Raw genomic sequence first — 20,340 nt, forward strand, 5'->3', positions numbered from 1 at the left:
AGGACTGAGAAGAAATGATCCAAGAAAAATAAGGAGACCAGAAAAGATTTCATCATTTACAAGAATAGAGTGTTACAATATAGCCAGTTGACTGTGGCAAATACAGCAAAGAGGTCCAGAAGGACAGTGATTGAAAAGTGCTTATTGGGTCTGAGATTACTGAAGCCATGTATGACCTTTACCAATGCAGTTAAGCTGGAATATTGAATATTCGTAGTAGATTTCTATGGATTATAGAGTGAGTGGGAAATGAGGAAGTGGGGACTGTGAGCAGGAGAATTTAGGCTTAGCCTAAGAGGAGAGGAGAGAATAAATAGGATGTATATGAGGTCATAAGACCTAAGGAGGGATTGTTATTTTAAAATGGAAAAACTTGATCTTGTTTATAAGATGGGGGGAGGTGAATGGAAAGGAAAATGCTGAAATGCGGGAAAATGCAAAAATGAGGAAAAAAGTGTATAACTGATGAAGTCCCAAATACTACAGGAAAGGAATGTATCAAGGCTGCAGATGCCCTAGATGAACGTGGACTGGAGGAGTGACAATTCAAAGGCTAATCTGACAGCTCTAAGGGAAAAGGGATTATGTCTCATTTATTTGCCGTTATGTTTTTACTTGAGGAAATTTTTGTTCCTTTCAATCAAATAACCATCTGCCGAGGCCTTAAGTAATCATCAGAAAGAAAAAGATTTACAGGCAATGTTGTTTGCTAGAGTTTTATTTATAATAGAGGATAAATGAAAGCTCTCTAAATGTCTAAAAATAGAAAAATGACAAGTAAATAATACTACGTCTAAATTATTTGGCCATTAAAATCATATTTTCCATTTCCATTATCCATTATGCCTGTGACACACAAGATGCTCAGTAAATATTTGTTGAATAAATACACAATCATCTGGATAGAGTAGCTTAATGTAAGCCCATTTCTACATGCTCTTATTTTATTGAGAGATGGATTCTCAACCTTTGTGAAATTCCATGTTAAACCATAAAACTTCTGGTTTGTTCCTGTGAGCTTGGGTAAAGAAGACGTTTCAGGGCAACTCTTTTCCACTATGTGTCTTCTTTCTGTATTGCTCTAAAATAGACATTGCTATCAGCTAGATTCCCTAGTTTGATGAATAACACTGAAACACTATCATATGCCATGCACTGCAGTCAAAGATCATCCTTACTCACCAGTCTGATTTTGGAGGATAGGTATGTATAGATCATTTTCTTAAACCATCGCTCACCACGTGCCCCTTTATGCTCTCTCTAATATTGCAGGGACGGGAGCCTGAGAACACCATTTACATTACTCTTAACAAGCACATGCAGGAGATCGGGAAGGCAGAAGAGAAGCAGAAACCACTATCTCTTTCAGTAATGACAGACTAATGCTTGCTCCTACCTGGCCTGAGATTTTTCAGCAGCTTCCACTGAATGGTGGTGCACACAGCTGTGACCATGCAGCATTTCCTTCAGATCTGTACCTGGCAACATGGCAACTTCCTGATTCCTTGAAAGTTAGTCAAAACTAGGACTTATTGTTGGCCTTGCCTATGTGTTACAACTCTGGTTCTTTTAAAAGCTTTGAAACCACCTGTAATAAATCTCTTATTGCTTGAAACACCCAGAGTGGATTCTCTTTTCCAGATCAAACACTGACTGATAAAATTACCCTCAAGTTGGAAGGAAGAGGCTGAAATATAAACTCTGTGGCTTAGTTGGACTGTGCTCTCTCCACTGCTCTTGGCTTGTTTACCTTCACTGCTGGATATCTTCCTTGTTCTGTATTCTACATACTCTCATTTTCTGCAGGTAGTGTTATTACAACTATGTGGAATAGATTATGGTAGGTTTTAATGCAAACGACTTATCATTTGGAGATTATAAGAAACTAAATAAATTAGATCCAGAAGTCTTTTTTTCTGAAAACCCATTTGTTCTATTTGGGAAGTCACTGGGTTGACTAGATGTTTTCCTATCACTGATTTAATGTTCTAATCAAAGTTATTCATTCTGAGTTTATATTATGCTGCATTACTGAGCAAAATGACAAGCCTTCTGGTAAAGCTGTCGCTTCAAAATGATGCCTTCTGTGGTGGTTTAGTAGGAAATTGGCGGTGAATTTCAAAGTAATAACAGGGTTTTGAAAATTAAAGAAACAATTAATAAATAGACATGTGCTCCATGTCTCCCACTGTCCAATTCATCCTATATATTGGTGTCAGAATATTTCTTTATAAAAATCTTTCCGATTATGGCATCACTATGCTCAAGTCTTTCCAAGTCTTTCTATGAATACAGACGAAATACAGACTCTAAACCACAGCGTGTAAGTTATTCTATGATGTATGCCTTCTGCAGATCTTCCTCAACTTACAATGAGGATACATCCCAATAAACCCATTGTAACTTGAAATTATCATGAGTTGAAAATGCATTTAATACACCTAACCTACCAAACATCATAGCTTAGCCTAGCCTACCTTAAACATGCTCAGAACACTTACACTAGCCTACAACTGGGCAAAATCATCTAACACAAAGCCTATTTTATAAGAAAGTGTTGAATATCTCATGTAATTTATTGAATACTGTACCAAAGGTGAAAAACAGAGTGGCCATATGGAAACAGAATGGTTGTAAGTGTATTGGTTGTTTACCCTTGTGGTCACCTGGCTGACTGGGAGGTGCGGCTCACTGCCACTGCCAGCATCAGGAAAGAGGATCAAACCACATATCGCCAGCCTGGAAAAGATCAAAATTCAAAATTCAAAGTACAATTTCTACTGAATGGCTATTGCTTTCACACCATTGTAAATTCAAAAAATCATTAATTCTAACCATCATAAGTCAGAGACCTTCTGTATTTGTTTTTCCAAGCATCTTAACCATCGAAAAAGACTGGACCATTGGCCATATACAAGACCATGACAAATCTTAGTTGCTAGCTCATGTTCTTCCCTTTCATCTGTCCTTGTCAAACTCTCCCCCAGTCTTTAAGTCTCAGACCAAACATCGTTTCTCCATAAATAGCTCTTGATTATATCAACTCTCTTTAAATTCTCAGGACTTTTTCTTTATTACTCTTTTAGGTTTGAAGCAATGCAGAGTAGTGAGAAAGGCAGTTGAAACCCGCAGACTAGAATCCAGCAGGATGGCCAACATTAATGATATAGATTTTGAACTTACTACACAGAAGTGATAAATGAAAAGTACTAGATAGAGGTGATTACGGTTTGGTAAACAAGCATTTTAGCTGGCATATTTAAATGAATGTTATCCTAGTCTAAATTTGGGACTGCAAAATAGAAGATGTTAGGCTTAAAATATATAATAAAAAACCAACCCAATCACTCAGTAAAAGTGGTTCAGTTCACTAAACTTTGATCTTGTTACCTTTTGTGATAATTGCTTATTAAAAAGACTCCCTGTTCTGTGCTTGGTAAACCCTTGTTTCAAAGTTGGGTTAACTTTCTTTACTTTTTTCGGAGGTAATTTAAGCATACTGAAAATGATTCTCTTCATATTTTCACAGTATTTTCTTACTTATTCATCCGTGCATTTATTCCCTCAACTTTTTAGTACATGTAACATGCAGAACTTAGTAGCAGGAATTGGAAGTGGGAAAAGACTGGCGAGCTTGAGAACAACAGCTGCTCTGGTTGACTGGACCCTGGGTTTTCTGAAGAGAAATAGTGGGAGAAAGAATTTCCAAGGCCAAATGAAATCGGGTCATGGAGGATGTCAGGTAATTATGCAAAAGATTCTGATTTATTCAGTGAGCAAAGGGAAACTAATAAACTTTGGGTCAGGGAAATAAGAAGATCGGGGATATGATTTAGAAAAAAGTGTGATTAATAGAAGCAAAAGATTGGCATCTAGGGAAATATTTAGGCAACTATCACAATCATCTGTGTGATGGAGTGATAACATAGTGGAAAGAGAAACAGAGAGAGGTTTTTGAAGCCAGGTGTTCTAGAAGTATAACTTGGAAACTGCTTGGATTCATGGGGCATAAGCAAGATCAGCTGTAAAATTTGCAGAACCCCAGTGCAAATGAATGATGTTTAAAATGTGGAGGCCCTTGTTCAAAAGGCAGGAAGAAATTACTATTAAAAGTACTATAATAGAAAGCTTTTTCCTTAAAAATATTTCATTACTTATAAAATATAAGAGGAGGAATTGAGATACATGAGTAAAAACATAAACTTCAAAATTGTACGACATTAATATTTTGGTCTCATAATGTTATAATATAATAAGTAATAATATGTTAAATATGTGATGTATTCATCAGGCGTAAGGTTTTTCTGACTCATTTTTTTGCAGTCATTTACTAGATCATCAAACTTTATGCTTTTGGTATACAATACTTTATACTTTATTTTCAATTTATACAAAAATACACTGGAACACATAGAAGCCAGGTATTTTCTTCCCGCTTCTCTTGGAACGCTCATTCTCCAGACGTCTGAAGGGACACTACCCCAGGGAAAACACTTTCATGCTGTAAGAAGCCCCAAGGACATGGAGAGTGGAAGTGTAGGTGCTCCAGGCTGTGCCCCAAGTAAGCCCAGCCTTTTGGCATCTCAGCCCAGGCATTGCACCTGTGAGTGAAGGAGCCTACAGTGATTTCAGCCTCAATCCATTAATGAAGTCACCCTCAGCCTTCAAGTGTTCCCAGCTGAGGGTCCAGACATCCTAGTACAGAGACACTTCAGCCATCCCCACTGTGCCTTGTTTGAATTCTTAAACGTTAAAATCCATAAGCGTAGTAAAATATATGTCTTCCACCACTAAGTTTAAGATTGGTTTGTAACACAGAAATGGTAACTGGGACAACCTCTGTCTTCCACACGAGTTGAGACAAAAACAAAATTTCTTTTCTCTTTTTCCTCTCAGCTCACTGAGATAGGCTGACATATTTTAAAGGCATTTATCAAAAAGATGAGAATGACAAAAATAAAATAATATAGGATATATAGAAAGTACACAAAAATCTTTAAGCTTACAAGGGTTGGATGTCTGATACTAGTGTACCTAATTTCTTTACAGGCACAAATTCTTTTCATTGGATGAGAACCCATAGAAGCCTATTTTAAAATTCTTTTCTACCACTCTTTTCTATCTCTTCTTCCTCAGGAAAATGTTATGTTCAAGTAATGGGCCTTTAAGGGACTACAATGAAAGAGTATGTTCCTAGATGAACAATACAGTGCGGACATTCCTCCAGGTAGCCTGACAACTGCCAATCCAAGCACAGAAAGCCTAGCTTCCACTTCTCCTTCCACCACCACCCCGCATTCCTTTTTGGGTTGGTCAGGTAAAATTTTACCAAGAAAGTGACAATTTGGCCAGATCTCAAAAGACACCTTGTTCCTGGTGAATAGTTAACTGTCAACAAATAATTTGAAAACAGTGAATGGATAGCCAAAGGGCCAAAATAAAAAAAAATAAAATAAAAAAATCAGCAGCCAGGAGAGGCAATGTCATGTCATGTAGCCAAGTGGTGAGTTGCTGGTATTTGTACTTCTTAAAGCAATGGCAATATTATGAAAGCAATGGGCTCGAAAAGAGGGACTTCTGTAATTTCTCAGCCAAATCAGAAAATGTGAGCATTTTCTGCCAAACATGTGAACCAGGATATTTATTGGAACCTGAAATCTACTTTTACAAACTTGAATGTCATAGAAATATGCTGTTAGCCAAATAGCTGTTCAACACTTTTCCGTTTCAATATTTAATTATGTAGTAATTTTTAAGCATTAATCATTTCAATTTAGTATTAACAGTACCTATAAAAAGGACTTTTGAAACTTGCAGTAAATTTCACCAAATTCTCCTTCATTTATCCTTTTCTGCATATAATTTGAAAAATCAAAGCCATTTTTTAAACTTGAAAGGCCATTTTACTTACTAAGTGTTACTAGGGCTTAACATCAGCAGCAGTAAAAAGCTTCTCAACAACTCAAAGGAGAAACAGTAATTAAAGAGGTTTGATTTTGGAAAGATTAACAGTATAACTTCAAATTATGAATATGCTACACGTGGCTATCATGTGTCTGGGTGTCTCTATGCACATGTGATGGGGCAATGATGGAGACGAACCAGGAATTTGTAGTGACATGAAAAGTCAGCTGTAATTTTAAAAATTAAATGCAGCATATTTTGGCTTTGTAAAAATGTTTTTATCTAAGCCAAAAACATAGATTCCCCCTTGTCCCAAACATCTGAACACGGGTTCATTCTATATTCTCTTTGAAAATGTCTGTTGATACGAGAAAAATGGTCCCCTCTGTCTTCTAGGTGGGAGAGGACCAGTACTCATTAGTCAAACAAGGAGCTCAGGTCTTTCCTTCAACTCACACCACTCTACAGCTTTTCACCAGGAGTTGGTAGCAAGTATTGGGATGCCAGAGAGAGAATACAAATGTTTTGTGCTTGAATTTTGTTTTAAATTCATGAGACACTTATCTATAAAATAGGCTCTAACATGCTTTTGTATTCTGTGAACCTATTCTAAAATGACAACTGGCAAAAATATTTTTATCTAACTCTAATTATCTTTTTATTGAGTGTAGAAAAACATTACCATTATCAAAATTTCTCTTTCTCTTTCCCTCTCCACTCCCTACCTGTTTTTAACATTTGGGAACTATTCTACACTTACGCTTTCACATAATAAATATAGAGTATTTGCCTATATTTAAAAGTTTAGCATCTTTATGATTTTTAAATATTTTATAATTTTCATTAGAAACGAAACAACATACTGCAATTCCAAGACAAATAATATACCCTTAGGAAGGGGATTATTTTAAACTACTATTTGGCCACTTACACCTTCATTCAAGTAATTTGGGGTCTTGTCATAAACTCAAAATATAGATAATAGCAGCTTGCTGAGGAACAAAGTTCCTTTCATGTATCAGTTAATTTAACTTAATTCTTTTCTTAGAAACTGCCATATCAAGCCCCATCCTAAGGAACTGAATATAGACACAAACAGATAAATATGACTTTTGCTTCAAGGAGCTTACATTTTGATGTATATTGAATAAAAATGGGAGTTCAGAAATCAATCTGACTAACCACAACTTTTCTAAGCTGAAGTAATTTAAAAACTTACCAAGTTTCAAGGTATCTAACTTCTTGGGGGTTGTGCCCTGCTTGGTTCGTTCAAACACAACGAGATATAAATGTCAAAACTCCAAATGCTGGAAATCTGTCAATGGGCTTTGTTACTTTTTGCTGTTGCTGTTTTTTATTTTATTTTTTAATTCCTTCATTCTCTGTCAAAGGCAATGCTAAATGTTATCCAGATATTACCTTTCCTGAATTCAGCCCTGTTTCAAACAGTCTAGTCATCCTGCATGCTTGAGCTGGCAAACATTGTTGGGATAAAGGAATGGCCCCAATGGTCTCTAAGACCCATGGTTAGTCCTGTGGCACTGTCACTTGACTGCCTCAAAAGATGTAGGCACTCTGACCCTTTTAATTTCCTCCTTTCTGGAAAAAAAAAGACAAGTTTGATGGTAATAGACAATCACATCTTAATTCCATGATGTGGACAAATCTAATGATAACATCTGTGGTAGATTGCTAATTATTCCCCGCTCTGTATTCATACCCCTTTGCAAAGTGACTATGCAGCTCATCTCATCAAGATGTGGAATGTAATTCTTTCACAGAACCTGAATCAGAGATCACATCGGCTAATGGAATGCAGAGTAGGCAATGTGTCAAGTTCCAGTCCTAGGATTCAAAAGGTTTCGCATGCTTCCGCTCTCTCTTAGAACTCTGCAGTGCCATTTGAACAAGCCCAGGCTAGCGTGCTGGAGGATGAGAAACCATGTGGAAAGAGGGTCCAATTTTCGCAGCCATCCCTGCTGAGCCCATCATAGACTCATGAGTCTTAGGTAACCCACCAGTTGACTGCAGAAACATGAGTAAGCTGGAATAATATCAGACCAGGCTGTCCAAGAGCAGAACAACTGCCCAGCTGAGTTCAACTCTGCAAAATCTGAGCTAAATAAATTGTCATTATTTTGAGGCACTAAGTTTTAGAGTGGTTTTTAATACAGCAAAAGCTAACTAATATAAAATTTGATCATAATTTTACTACCTCATTTAAGACATCTTTCCTGTTCTCTCATAGGAATAATGAACAATCAGTGAGAATAATTCTTACTAAAAGAGACCTCTCTCAGGATTTTCTAAGCATCTCTCCCTCTTTCCTTGTAATATGTGGGATATTTCTTTCGGCAAAGGTAAAAGAAATGGAGATCTTGGTATAACTTATTTAATAGGCAATTTGATACAAAAAGACTCAACTATTTGATTATATAATTTCTCTAGCTTTTAAAATTCTGTCCAATGATTTATCCTAGGTAATATAGATAAATTAATCGGTTTTTACTATTTCAAATTTTGTGCTGATAGAATATTTTTCCAGGACACTATAAAATGGAAAACAAATTTTTACTGTAGGCACACAAAATGTCACTTTTTCTTTTTATTGAAAGCAAAATTCAATAATTTCATGTCAAATAGAAACAGCTTGCAGATAGGATTTACCTCAAATGGATACCAAATGGAATATCTTTGAATTATGATATCAAAATCCACTTTGTTTTTAAAAGACATGTATCTCATCTGAAGCTGCTAGATATAAAAGGCCAATGAATCAAATTACAAAAGCATTCTAGAATTTGTGTATATATAAATATAAAAGTAAAATGAATCCACATATATTTTAAAATATAATTATTTTTATAAGAATATACAGGCATACCTTGTTTTATTGTGTTTCACTTTATTGCACTTAAAAGATAGTGCATTTTTTACAGGACCTTCCACCAGCAAAAAGATTACAACTTGCTGAAGACTCAGATGATTAACATTTTTTAGCAACAAAGTATTTTTTTAGTTAAGGTACATTTGTTGTTTTTTTAGACATAATGCTACTGCACCCTTAATAGACTACAGTACAGTGTTAACATTACTTTTATAAGCACTGAGAAACCAAAAAGTTCTTGTGACTCGCTTTATTGTGATGTTCACTTTATTTCAGTGGTCTGGAATGGAACTCATCCTGTCTCCAAGGTATACCTGTAAAAGCATTTAACGGAAAACAAACTGAAAATCTAGAATTTAAGCCAAATCTATCTGACTTCAAATTCCAGATCTTTTCACTATATCAGTGATGGCAATTTTATACAACCTGTGCCTAAATCCATCCCCACTGAGCCCATAATGGACATTGCTAGTCAATTGTGACTGTTTCCTGCTGTAGGAAGCAAAACCTTTCCCTTCGTCCCTTCATACTCAACATATCCAAAACTGAATACATCATCTTCCCCAACAAACATGTTCTTTTTTTCTCCCATATTGTTCATCTTGAATGTGTAAATCATTCAAGATTCCCCAATCTTATTCCCTCTCCTAATTGTCCACCAAACTGTCTATTCTGTCTCCTGAATATCCCCACTGCATAGACCCCTTTGTTCTCCTACACAGGAGAACTGGATAAAGGACACGAAATACCTACATAGATATTTCATATTTACGAATAGCTGTGATAAGAGCCATGGCTGGTAAATTTCACTGTTACTTAACAACACCAATGCAGCATCCATGGTAAGTCAGTAGGTGAGCAACAAGGAGCCCAAACATCTCCCTGGAAATTAGGTTTAGTTTCTTCGAATAGCGAAATGATATTCTAGGGAAGCTAGAAAGATACATATTTCAAAATCAGATTCAATAAACAATGTTCAAAATAAGATGATATATATAAGGAAAGACCTTGAACCTGCTTCTGGGCGAGCCAATCAGAATGCTTACATTGCAAAGGAAGGAGGAAACCCAAAAGAAAAGTCACACTCTTGCACTCGGGGCAACTGCTGTGTACTACGCCAGGAGGAGATGTGGTCGCTGGCCAGAGAAAGAGGAAAACCCTCAGGAGCTTCCATTTGTTCCAGAAGAATCCACAGAGAATAAGATTGGTAGTTATCTACGGTTGTTTTTCTCTTTCTTTTTCTTTCCTTCTTTCCTTCTTTCTTTCCTTCTTTCCTTCTTTCCTTCTTTCCTTCTTTCTTTCTTTCTTTCTTTCTTTCTTTCTTTCTTTCTTTCTTTTCCTTCCTTCCTTCCTTCCTTCTCTTCATTTGTTTATGTGTTGATTTTTAGAAAGCACTGTATTGGAGATTAGTTAATCAAATTTATATAAACTTAAAACTATCTGCACTTTACATTTAAAATACATTCAGTAAACTTATGTATAATTTTTGTGGGATTTTGATATAAACTTTCATATTTCCTCACCAAAGGACAATCAGAAAACAGTTTGTTAGTTGATATTTCTCTTTTCCTTTCATTTTTAGTTCTGCTGGACATATGTGCCTTAGCCTTGTCCCACATTATCTTGCTTATTATGTTGCTTTCTTATTTCAAGGTCTTTTCCTCTCAGACTCTGCTCATGAACTTGCTCAAAGTTCACTTTAAGAGTCAATTGTTGAGGTTTGCATTCTCCAGCTCCATGCAGCTTTAGCAGCCTGCTTTAATCACCGCGTGACTACTGCTTTGCTCACTGACTGCTTGAAGCTGTATGTCTCTGGCCATCCTGGGTGTTCATGCTGGTCCCCTTTGATTTGTGCAATCCATTAAAATTCTATGTCCCACAATAATGGAGGGAAGGAGCTATAAATTACTTTTGCTGAGAAGAATTACTTAAAAATGACAAGTATATCACCATTATGTGTTATTGAGTAGCAACAGAATTTGACTTTGATTGATGTGAGTTGAAAAAAAATTAAGTGTTCCACAGAATCAACAGGAGGGCTAAAGAGCCAGGCTTTGTGTTGCATAGCTGGAAACAATAGCCCAAATCATACACAGAACTGATCTGGTGAGGAAACATTTCCACGCTGAACCCTGAGTATTACAGTTTGTGCTGTGGACCCTGGTGCTCTGAGAACTACCACTACACCACAGACTCACAACTTCCTGCTTCTTTGGGCCCAAAGGGCCCCCAATTCCATCTCTGCAATAAGTGTTTGTGATTGGCAGAGCTTCTACGCCCAGAAGCAAAGAAGGATGGCAAAGTGAGCCTCGAGCATTTTCAGTTTCTATCATATGAGGTTGATTCTGCTCTCTCCAAGACTTGCAAGATGTCATAATATTATCCCAAATATAGGCAAAGAATTCAGACACTGGGCAGCTAAAAAGAATGACAAATGTCTGCTACTGCATCTGAGTTGAAAATTATTGCCATATTGCACAGAATCACAAATGCAGAGATGCTGCCAGGCTACCAAGTCCCCTAGGCATGTGTTCTCTTTCATCAATGTTTATGGCCAATTTCCCATAGGACAGACACACACACACACACACACACACACACACATGCATGCAGGCACGGAAAATAGGATCACAAAGATACTTGCTCCTAAACTGCAACTGAAGAGCTAATTTGCCTACATGCTGGACAATTTCATGAAAAATAAAAAGTGAATATAAACTAACCATGTAGGATATTTTGGGGATGATTTTTTTCCAACTTGCTTTTTTGCTTGCTGATGACAGTTTCGTATGTTTTTCATGTTAATTTTGACAAATAAATACTAGATTTCATGCATTGAATATATTCTTCAATGATATCCCTAGAGAAGTTTTTATTATTGAAATAAGATCAAAAGAAATAGTTTGATTTTAGTTTATGTTTTGTAAGTAGTTTATGAGTTTATGAAGCTCCAGCCTATTAAAAATATGGGGGCACATACTTATTTTTAATATGGAAGCTTTAAAGATTGAATATGATTGAGCAAAAGTATACAGTTTTTAAGAGCTTTAATTTTATATCCACAGGATAGGATGTTGTATGGTAAACCCATATAAAAAGGAAAACTCACTCACAATTATCATTTTTTTCTTTTTTTGTATATTCACATTGCACATGCCTAAGCATTATATAGAATTAAAGTATCTGATCTTTTGTTTTGTTTTTTAAGAATATAGTCTCATTTTTCGCTTCAATTATTTTAAGCAAAACAAGTAGTTGAAATAAGTCAGACACACTTTGACTGCTTCCTCTACAATGCTACTGTCGTGTAGAGCACCAGCACACTCTATTGGACTCTGAGGATAATGAATGTGGGCTCCAAAGCAATGATTTGATGTCATTAAATTCTGCTGTTTATCACAATGACAAGGTATTGGTTTTGCACTTATTTTATAGAATTAGCTGAAATTACATGATATTCGTGGAAAAATCAAGAATTTGGGGGTAGATGAGAATAATGTAAAAATTAAAGCCATTTACACATATATACTGGTAGATCTAATCATCTGCAGGACAATGGGAGGAGGAAACGAGAAATGCTTTCAGATCATGGCTCATCATGCTAAGCAGACAGACCAGAACTAAGAAATTACCCATGTAAGCAACACTTCTTGAGTGTCCACTATTGGTAACACAGGGTAATCGTGTAGATACAAGGCTGAGATAGGCCTGCCCTAGCATTCTGAAAAGTTGTTAGAGTTGAAACATTAATGAAGTTCTTTCTATACTAAGTAAGCAAAATATGGATAAAGCTTAATTTTTAAATGTCCAGTGCCATAATTCCTAGTATTGTGAGAAATCTAATTTTTTATTCTCAGAAATAAGAGAAAGAAGGGGCCCATTATTAAGATCAAGAACTCTGGGTACTTACTGTTTATACCCACGTCTGCTCATGATTCCCTTTGATATCTCAAGTAAAATGTTTTCAGGCTCATTCACTTACCTATGAATTTTAAGTGTAGCTTGGGATGAAAATAACTGACTTTTTCAGTGTTTGTTATATACTGAATTCTTTTCCAAGGGCTTAGCGCATGTTACCTCATTTAATTCTCACAACAACCTTATCGGATATTACTATTTTTCCCACTTTACCGATGAAGATACTGAGCCACAAAAAGCTTAAACAATTATCCAAAGACCACACAGCTTGTCGTAAGTGACAGAGGTAGGATTTAAACCTGGGATATATGATATGAGAACATTTGATTTTATTCTGAATCACAGGATGTTTGTGTGATTAACTCATTTCATTAGAATTCGGGGAGGATACAGAATGCTTAGCAGCAGCTTTTGGATCTTTAGAAAACCAATGATCCAGATAGAAATAGGGCATCTGGCTGTCTATGACTGAGGACTAGTTATAATAGTCCTCAAACTGATAGGTTTGTAACTTGTAATCAATCAAGTGATTCTCTAGTAATATATTAGATCAACATGCTGTGATAATCAGTGGATATGTTGTAATCTATGATATTCACAATGTTTCTTCCTTCAATGTTGACCAAGTGTACAACATGTTTTATATGTTTCATTAATATAAACGAAGTAGTTGTATCCTACTTTCAAAAAAGAAGAGAGGGCATTTTGGTAATTACCATAAAAAGTAAAAAAAAACATAATTTAGCATCAATATAGAATGAGATGCTCTGATTTATCAATATTCTTACTGATAAACTCTATTTATTATTGATTCACATGCTCATTCATTTAGATCTTATATTCACTTAATTGGTTTACTTCGCTTTAATCTGCCATGAGATTTCAAGCACATTGACAATTTGGATTATATTTTATGAGTCAGTCATTTACATAACAGTACTACCAAATGTTAAATGTGGAAATTAAATACTCTATAGTCAAAATAATGATCATTATTAACATTACAAAATAAACTGCCAAAGAGATGCTTAATTTAATGACAAATATGTCAGTTTTAATAAAAACTAGTTGTTTCCTAAGCAATTGTCACTCCTGTTTCACTGAAATCAAAACGATTAGGACCTGACACAACTTAAAGGTTCACACATATGCCTATTTATAGTATCGTACACGTAAGGAATCTCAGTAATAATTTGATTTATAAAACTAGTCTTAAACTTCCTTAATTAGGCAACCAAGTAAGGTACAAATAAGGGCAAGTGTCAGAAAAAATAGTTACAGAACAGATATGTCATTGTCTTGGAGGAGTAAGACTGACAAAATTGTTTTGTAATGTCTTTTGGCACCTGAAGTCATTAAAAATATGTGAAACCAGTATTTCTATAACAAAGGAGACAGCAGTATTTCTGGATTTAAGTGTAAATGTAAGTATAATTATACATTCTTGCCTTCAATTCTGAAAAAAGGAAAAAATGGTACATAAGTTATGATAATGAAATGTCTTTAAAGCTTAGACTCATATTTTACATTGTATCTATAGGTTAAATCTAAACAGTTCAAATCAAAATCACTTATTATTCAAAGTGCACACCAAGAGTTGTTCATACTAATCAATAACTGGAAGGCTCTTAAGACTCATCCATCCTTGGGGAAAACTCTTGGTGGCTCGATGGTGCCAAAATATTCAGTGGAAATGTCAAACTTGAATTAATTAGTCAATTATGTGGGTTTTTTCTCTTTCAACACTAAAAATAAAGGACAGGTCTGATTCTATTTGTGTCAGGCTAAAACCAAACCTAAACAATCATTTCCGACATTGTTTGCGGGGGAACAATACATTGCAGGAAATGCGCCTAACTGATTACTGCAAAGTCAGGGAACAGGTTACCACTGAGGTACAGAGAGTGAGAGCAGGATGCGTTCAGGAGAAACACACAGCGGGCTTCAAAGACACTGGTGGTGCTTGCTCTAGTTATTCATTTCAGTGGTGAACCTATACGCACTCATTTTATTATAATTTTATAAGCTGTACATGCATTTTATATATCCTTTATTCTATGTACAACACAGTTCACAATAAAAATAAAGATTAAAATGACTTTAAAAATCACTGAATGAGCTCATTTTGGCATCCTAATGCGTATATCCTTTTGTTAGTTTATCTCATATGTACATGTATATCTATACGTCATTTTTAATTTCCTGGATGGTAATAAATAGCCAAATTCCTCGAAGATCAAGTAATCTTTGATTAGAATACCTTCATCAGTTACCAATATTCTGATTCCAAACCATCTTTTCAACGTTCTTTTTCACCATTACCTGCTCTTCTCACCCACCTGCTTGCTGTTCCCTGAGCACATCATGCTTTGTTCCCCAGATCCAGGAGTTTGCATGAGTTACTGCTTCTACAGTAGACCCCCTTATTCATGGGGAATATGTTTCAAGCCCCCCAGTGGATGCCTGAACCATGGACAGTACTGATTCCTATATATACTATGCATTTTCCTATACAGTTATACCTATGATAAGGTTTGATTTATAAATTAGGCACCGTAAGAAGTTAACAACAGTAACTAATAATAAAATAAAATAATTATAACAATGTTCTGTAGTAAAAGGTACCATAGATCTTAGCAACTTCAGTGTACAATTTTCACTTAAAGGAAGTACTTTGCAGCTTCTCGTTGGCATATCTGAATTGCCAAAATCACTACTGGCACTTTGGGGTCATTAGTAAGTAAAATAAGGGTGACTTGAACACGAGCACTGTGATAGGACGATAGTCGATCTGATAACTGAGACAGCTACTAAGTAACAGGAGTGTAGCATGTACAGTGTGGATATGCTGGACAAAGGGATGATTCATGTCGAGGGAAGGACGGAGCAGGAATATGCGAGACTTCATCATACTACTCAGAACAGCACACAATTTAAAACTTACTAATTGTTTATTTCTGCAATTTTCCATTTAATATTTCCAGACTGTGATTCACCATAGATGGCTGAAACCATGGAAAGCAAACCCATTGTCATGGGGGAGGTACTGTGCTTAAATACCCTTTCCCTAACTCTCTCTCCCACTGCTAAGTATCTACCCTTGTTTTAATACCCAGTTCAATCCCTATGTCCTTCCCATGCCGAACAAGTTCAGTGGTTCTCTCTGAGTTTTCCTAGCCCTTCCCACAAGCTTGCCACAGCCCCCACCCCACCTCATGAGACTGTCATTCATCCCTGGGAAGTCACTAGACTATGAGCTCTTTGGTGGCAGAAGTTTCTTCATTTGTTGTCTCCAGTGCCTAGCACACTGCCTACCATATTGTAGGTGCTCCAAGAATGATTGTAATGACCAAATAATCTCAAGTTGCTTACAGAAGGCTAAGACATTTACAAATAACTTTAGTATACAAGTTCTAGATGCTGAGAATAACATGCCAAGTTCATACAAAATATTATGGAAACTCAAAACAAAGAGAAATGAACATGACTCTATGGGAACACAACGATACACCAAGAAATTTCTCCTATAGAGACACAGTTATAGTCTGCAAATGAGCTGGAAAAATGGGAGATGCTTCTTGCTTCACTAAATTTGCAATCACGTTGGGGAGACAAGACCAGTAAGTACTGTTCATTTAAGGGATGAAATTTAGAGACAGAGAAATCCAGAGATGTGGAAATCATAAAAGCTAAGTTAGCATAAGCAAAGATAACTTTCTTGAGGAGGTGAGACTAGCTTTTGATGTCAAAAAAGAGAGTGTTTGTACAGAGTAGGGGAAAAACAGATGGTTTTCTAGATGTGCAAAATAAGGGAAAGCAGAGGGAGGATGGTACGTATGGGAACTGCTGAAACACAGCCCAGACTGCATGTGAGGAAGTCGTGGGAAATACTGGGAGATCGGCAGGTCATGCCACATTCTAATGAGGCGTTCAAAGTTACTCACTGCTAACCAAACTTTGAGATTTTTATGGTAACTGAAGCAAATGATTGATTGATGAAGGGGGGAAAAGAACACTGTGCTGATTAAACGTTGACCATTATAATTTTCAGAGCAACAGCTGCTACTGAAATTGCAGTAATTCAAAATGAAAAATAGACACTGTTGTTCCGAAATAGCTTGGACTATTTGGAACCCTGTAGCATGAGTTTATGCTGTATAGTTTTGCTAAGAACATGATGGGGTACAGGTTCCTTTTTTCATTTTGTCATAATGACTTGTTCTATGGATTTAAAACTCAAACTGAGAAACAATTTCACAGCCAGAGTTGGAGTGTGGGTTGTACAAAGTTGTAGAAGCACTTTTCCAAAGATATGAAAACTCCTCCCTACTACCTACTTACAATTTCTAACTAAAATGACATTTGAAAAACATCAATTGCTTAAATTACTTTTCTGACTAATAAAAACCTATTTTTTATCAACTTATTATTTACATTGTGTCATTTGCTCATAGTTATTTTACTCAAAAATTTAGCCATGAAGTTTGACAATCCATTTCTACTTCAAGATAAACATTTAAAAAACTGACCATGATGTGTAAATGTTTGAGGTAGGAATAATTCATGTGTACAATTTACAGCTGAATTCATGGTTACTTAGTGTTTACTAAGATAATTTATTTCAAGATCATCATTTTTGTCTCCTTTGGATTAGTGATATCTACAATGTCAAATAAATCATGTTTTAGCTCAACATTAGTATACTATGCATCCTAGTTTATTTACTGGTACATCATCCCTACCCCTCTAACTTATTTTAGACTACTTTGCCATATCAAGAGACTTCGATGTCATCCCATGGTAGATATTTGAAAATAGAGAGAAACTAGAAAAATCACAACCTGTGTTTTAGAAAAATAGTGCTGGTAGCAGTGGGAAGATGAATTGGAGAGCAGGGGAAGAGAGTTGAGGGCAGAGGGACCAGATGTAAGATAAACGGTTAGGGCAGGAACAGCTTGTGCGAGGGGTAGAAGAAACAGATTGAAAAACATTTTAAGGGTTGACTGGGACTTGTTTTGGGACAAACTCAATCCACAGATACACATAAAATGACCTATCAGTGATGCAGTCCCAGACATGCTTGTTAAGGGTAAAATGGAGCTTTCTGGGTTTCTATAAGGAGAGAATGGCAGAGGTTTCCCTGAGTAGTAGGTTGCTATAGCAACAATATCATGTCAAGTGCAAACGGAGTCCATTGTCTCTGCTAGTGACCAATAGAGGTTTTCAGAAGGTGAAAACGTATTAGCATACGGGACCAACTGGTCTCTAGTTATGGAAAAGTGATCGTCAAGTGGATGTCATAAACATGGATAAGACTTGAACCAAAACAGTTCCTCATCTAATCAAATGTTTATGGTACCGAAACAAGTTGTATAAGCAAGCCTCCTCCTCTAGAAAAGTACAGCGATTTAACACCTCTATGCTTCAGATTCCTCATCTATAAGGCAGAATAATAATTCTACCTATCTCATAGGCTTGTAATATATGGTACTTAGATAGTTCACGGCACATACTAAGTAAAATGTAAATGTTAGCCATTATTATTATTGTTATCATCGTTATCCTCAGATAAGTAGGTGGCACAATGTAGTGGTTAAGACTATAAACTCTGGAAACAGAATATGTGGCTATTTTTTTTTAATATGGCACTTTTTAGCTGTGTAAACTTGAGCAAGTTATCTAACCTCTCTGTGCTTCAGTTTCCTCATCCATAAAATGAGAAATGATAATTGCACCTACCTCATGGTGTTGTCATGTGGATTAAATGAATTGATATTTGTAAAGTGCTTAGATATGTATCTGGCACTTAGGAAATATTACAGTATGCATTAAATAAACAACCAAATGGAAATATTTTTTATTAGATTCCTCTTGTAGTTCTAGCATTTTCATAATAGCTGCCCTTTTTTAAGAGTTATTTTTTACCAAATTTGCTTTTATACATTTCCATGGCTTCTGAGTTTAAAGAAAGCAAAAAGGAAGGCGGAAAAGACTGAACAAAAGTTTATTGCATTTCTACTTTGTTCCAGGCACTCTTAGAGGTATTATATCATTTTATCCTCACAAAAACCATATGAGGTAAGTTTTATTTACAGTATGCTACAGATAAGAAAAGAGACCCAGAAAACTGGAATAACCCAATGCCTCACAGGCAGTAAGTATTGAAGCCTGAATTTAAATCCACATTTCATTGATTCTAACTTAATATTCTTTAAATTATATGCAAAATTTCTTAAATAAATTTAAAATAATTATTAAAACTAATTATAATAATTACTGATTATGGTCATGTGGTCTTTTATTCTTATTTTTTTATTATCAAAGACTGCATTTGTAGTAGTTACTGTTTTTTCTATGCATTGTAAAGTACATCAAATTATCAACCTGCCATGTTAGTCCAGGGTGAGAAGACAGAGTGTTCTGCACAAGAGAGAGGCTTAATGGTTAATTCTTGGTTGGTTGACTGATTAATGGTGGATTCAATGGCGAATATATCCTAACCCATGGCTTTAAAAGCACACTACAATACATAATTGTATGCAATTTTCTATCATGACCATATCATTTGCTTTTTTTTGGAACTACAGTACACTAATTCTTTATCTTATAAAAATTATGAGGCCGGCTTGGTGGTGTAGTGGTTACGTTGGTGCACTCCACTTCAGTGGCCTGGGGTTTGCAGTTTTGGATCCCAAGTGTGGATCTACACACTGCTCATCAAGCCGTGCTTTAGCAGCATCCCGCATACAAAGTAGAGGAACTTTGGCACAGATGTTAGCTCAGGGCCAATCTTCCTCATTAAAAAGAAAAAAATTATTTGTATCACTTTACATCTAATAGTTTTATTGGGTTTTAAGATCACAGTGAGATTGCTTTACTCCCTTTTAGGCAGAGGAAATACTCATTAAAGTTGTTTTTAAAGAATTGATGGTTGCCTTAAACTTACAAGTTATCATATGTAAAGCAGAAAAGTGGACTTCATCTTGGACTTAAGATGAATGAAATATTTGAGATACACAAAATCCATCACTGTATTTTCCATTTTCACCAAACTTAGACTTAATAAAAATGACTTCATCTGCTATTTTCTGCTTAATTCTCAGTTCAGTATTTTGTCAAATTTTATTTCCAGCTAGAGCTCCCAACTGCACAGAAGCAGTGATTTCCACATCAAAGTTTAAAGGAAAACAGAAACACATTCTCAGATAGCAAGGAAAGAAAATCATTACTGCTGTTAGTCACTCCTCAAGGGCCATGGAGAAAATGGAACTGATTTTACACATGGATGAAAAGGGGAAATGTGCTTCTTCTTTGTCACTGCTATTTATTAGTTATAAAGCAATTTAATGAATTGCTGCATCAGAGAGAAGATATAAGGATGCCAAATATGTTTTCTCTTTTCAAGTTCAAGTAATTCATAATCTCTATTTCCTAACTTTTAGAAAATCCAATGAAGATATTTTCCAGCTGCAAATTCATTAGTGGGTAGTTATTTTTTTCTGTTCATATTGTCTTAATATACCCTTAAAATTGAAGGAATGTATCCACTGATTGCTTTCAACAATACAAAACAAGAACAACCCCTCAAAGGTAATTTATTAAATTCTTCTAAACAAATGCATTATTCAGTG

General features: G+C 35.7%; 1 long non-coding RNA gene across 2 annotated transcripts in view; it reads left to right on the plus strand.

Moving 5' to 3' along the window:
* The window catches only part of LOC111768572 (uncharacterized), a 77,755-nt gene extending 75,832 nt beyond the window's left edge, over positions 1 to 1,923 (plus strand). For both annotated transcript variants that reach the window (XR_002800996.2, XR_002800995.2), the window contains one exon: positions 1,273 to 1,923. This is a non-coding gene — a long non-coding RNA (uncharacterized lncRNA). The remainder of the gene's footprint in view (positions 1 to 1,272) is intronic.
* The last annotated feature ends 18,417 nt before the right edge of the window (positions 1,924 to 20,340 follow it).

Source organism: Equus caballus, chromosome 17 (assembly GCF_041296265.1).
Source record: "Equus caballus isolate H_3958 breed thoroughbred chromosome 17, TB-T2T, whole genome shotgun sequence".
NCBI lineage: Eukaryota > Metazoa > Chordata > Mammalia > Perissodactyla > Equidae > Equus > Equus caballus.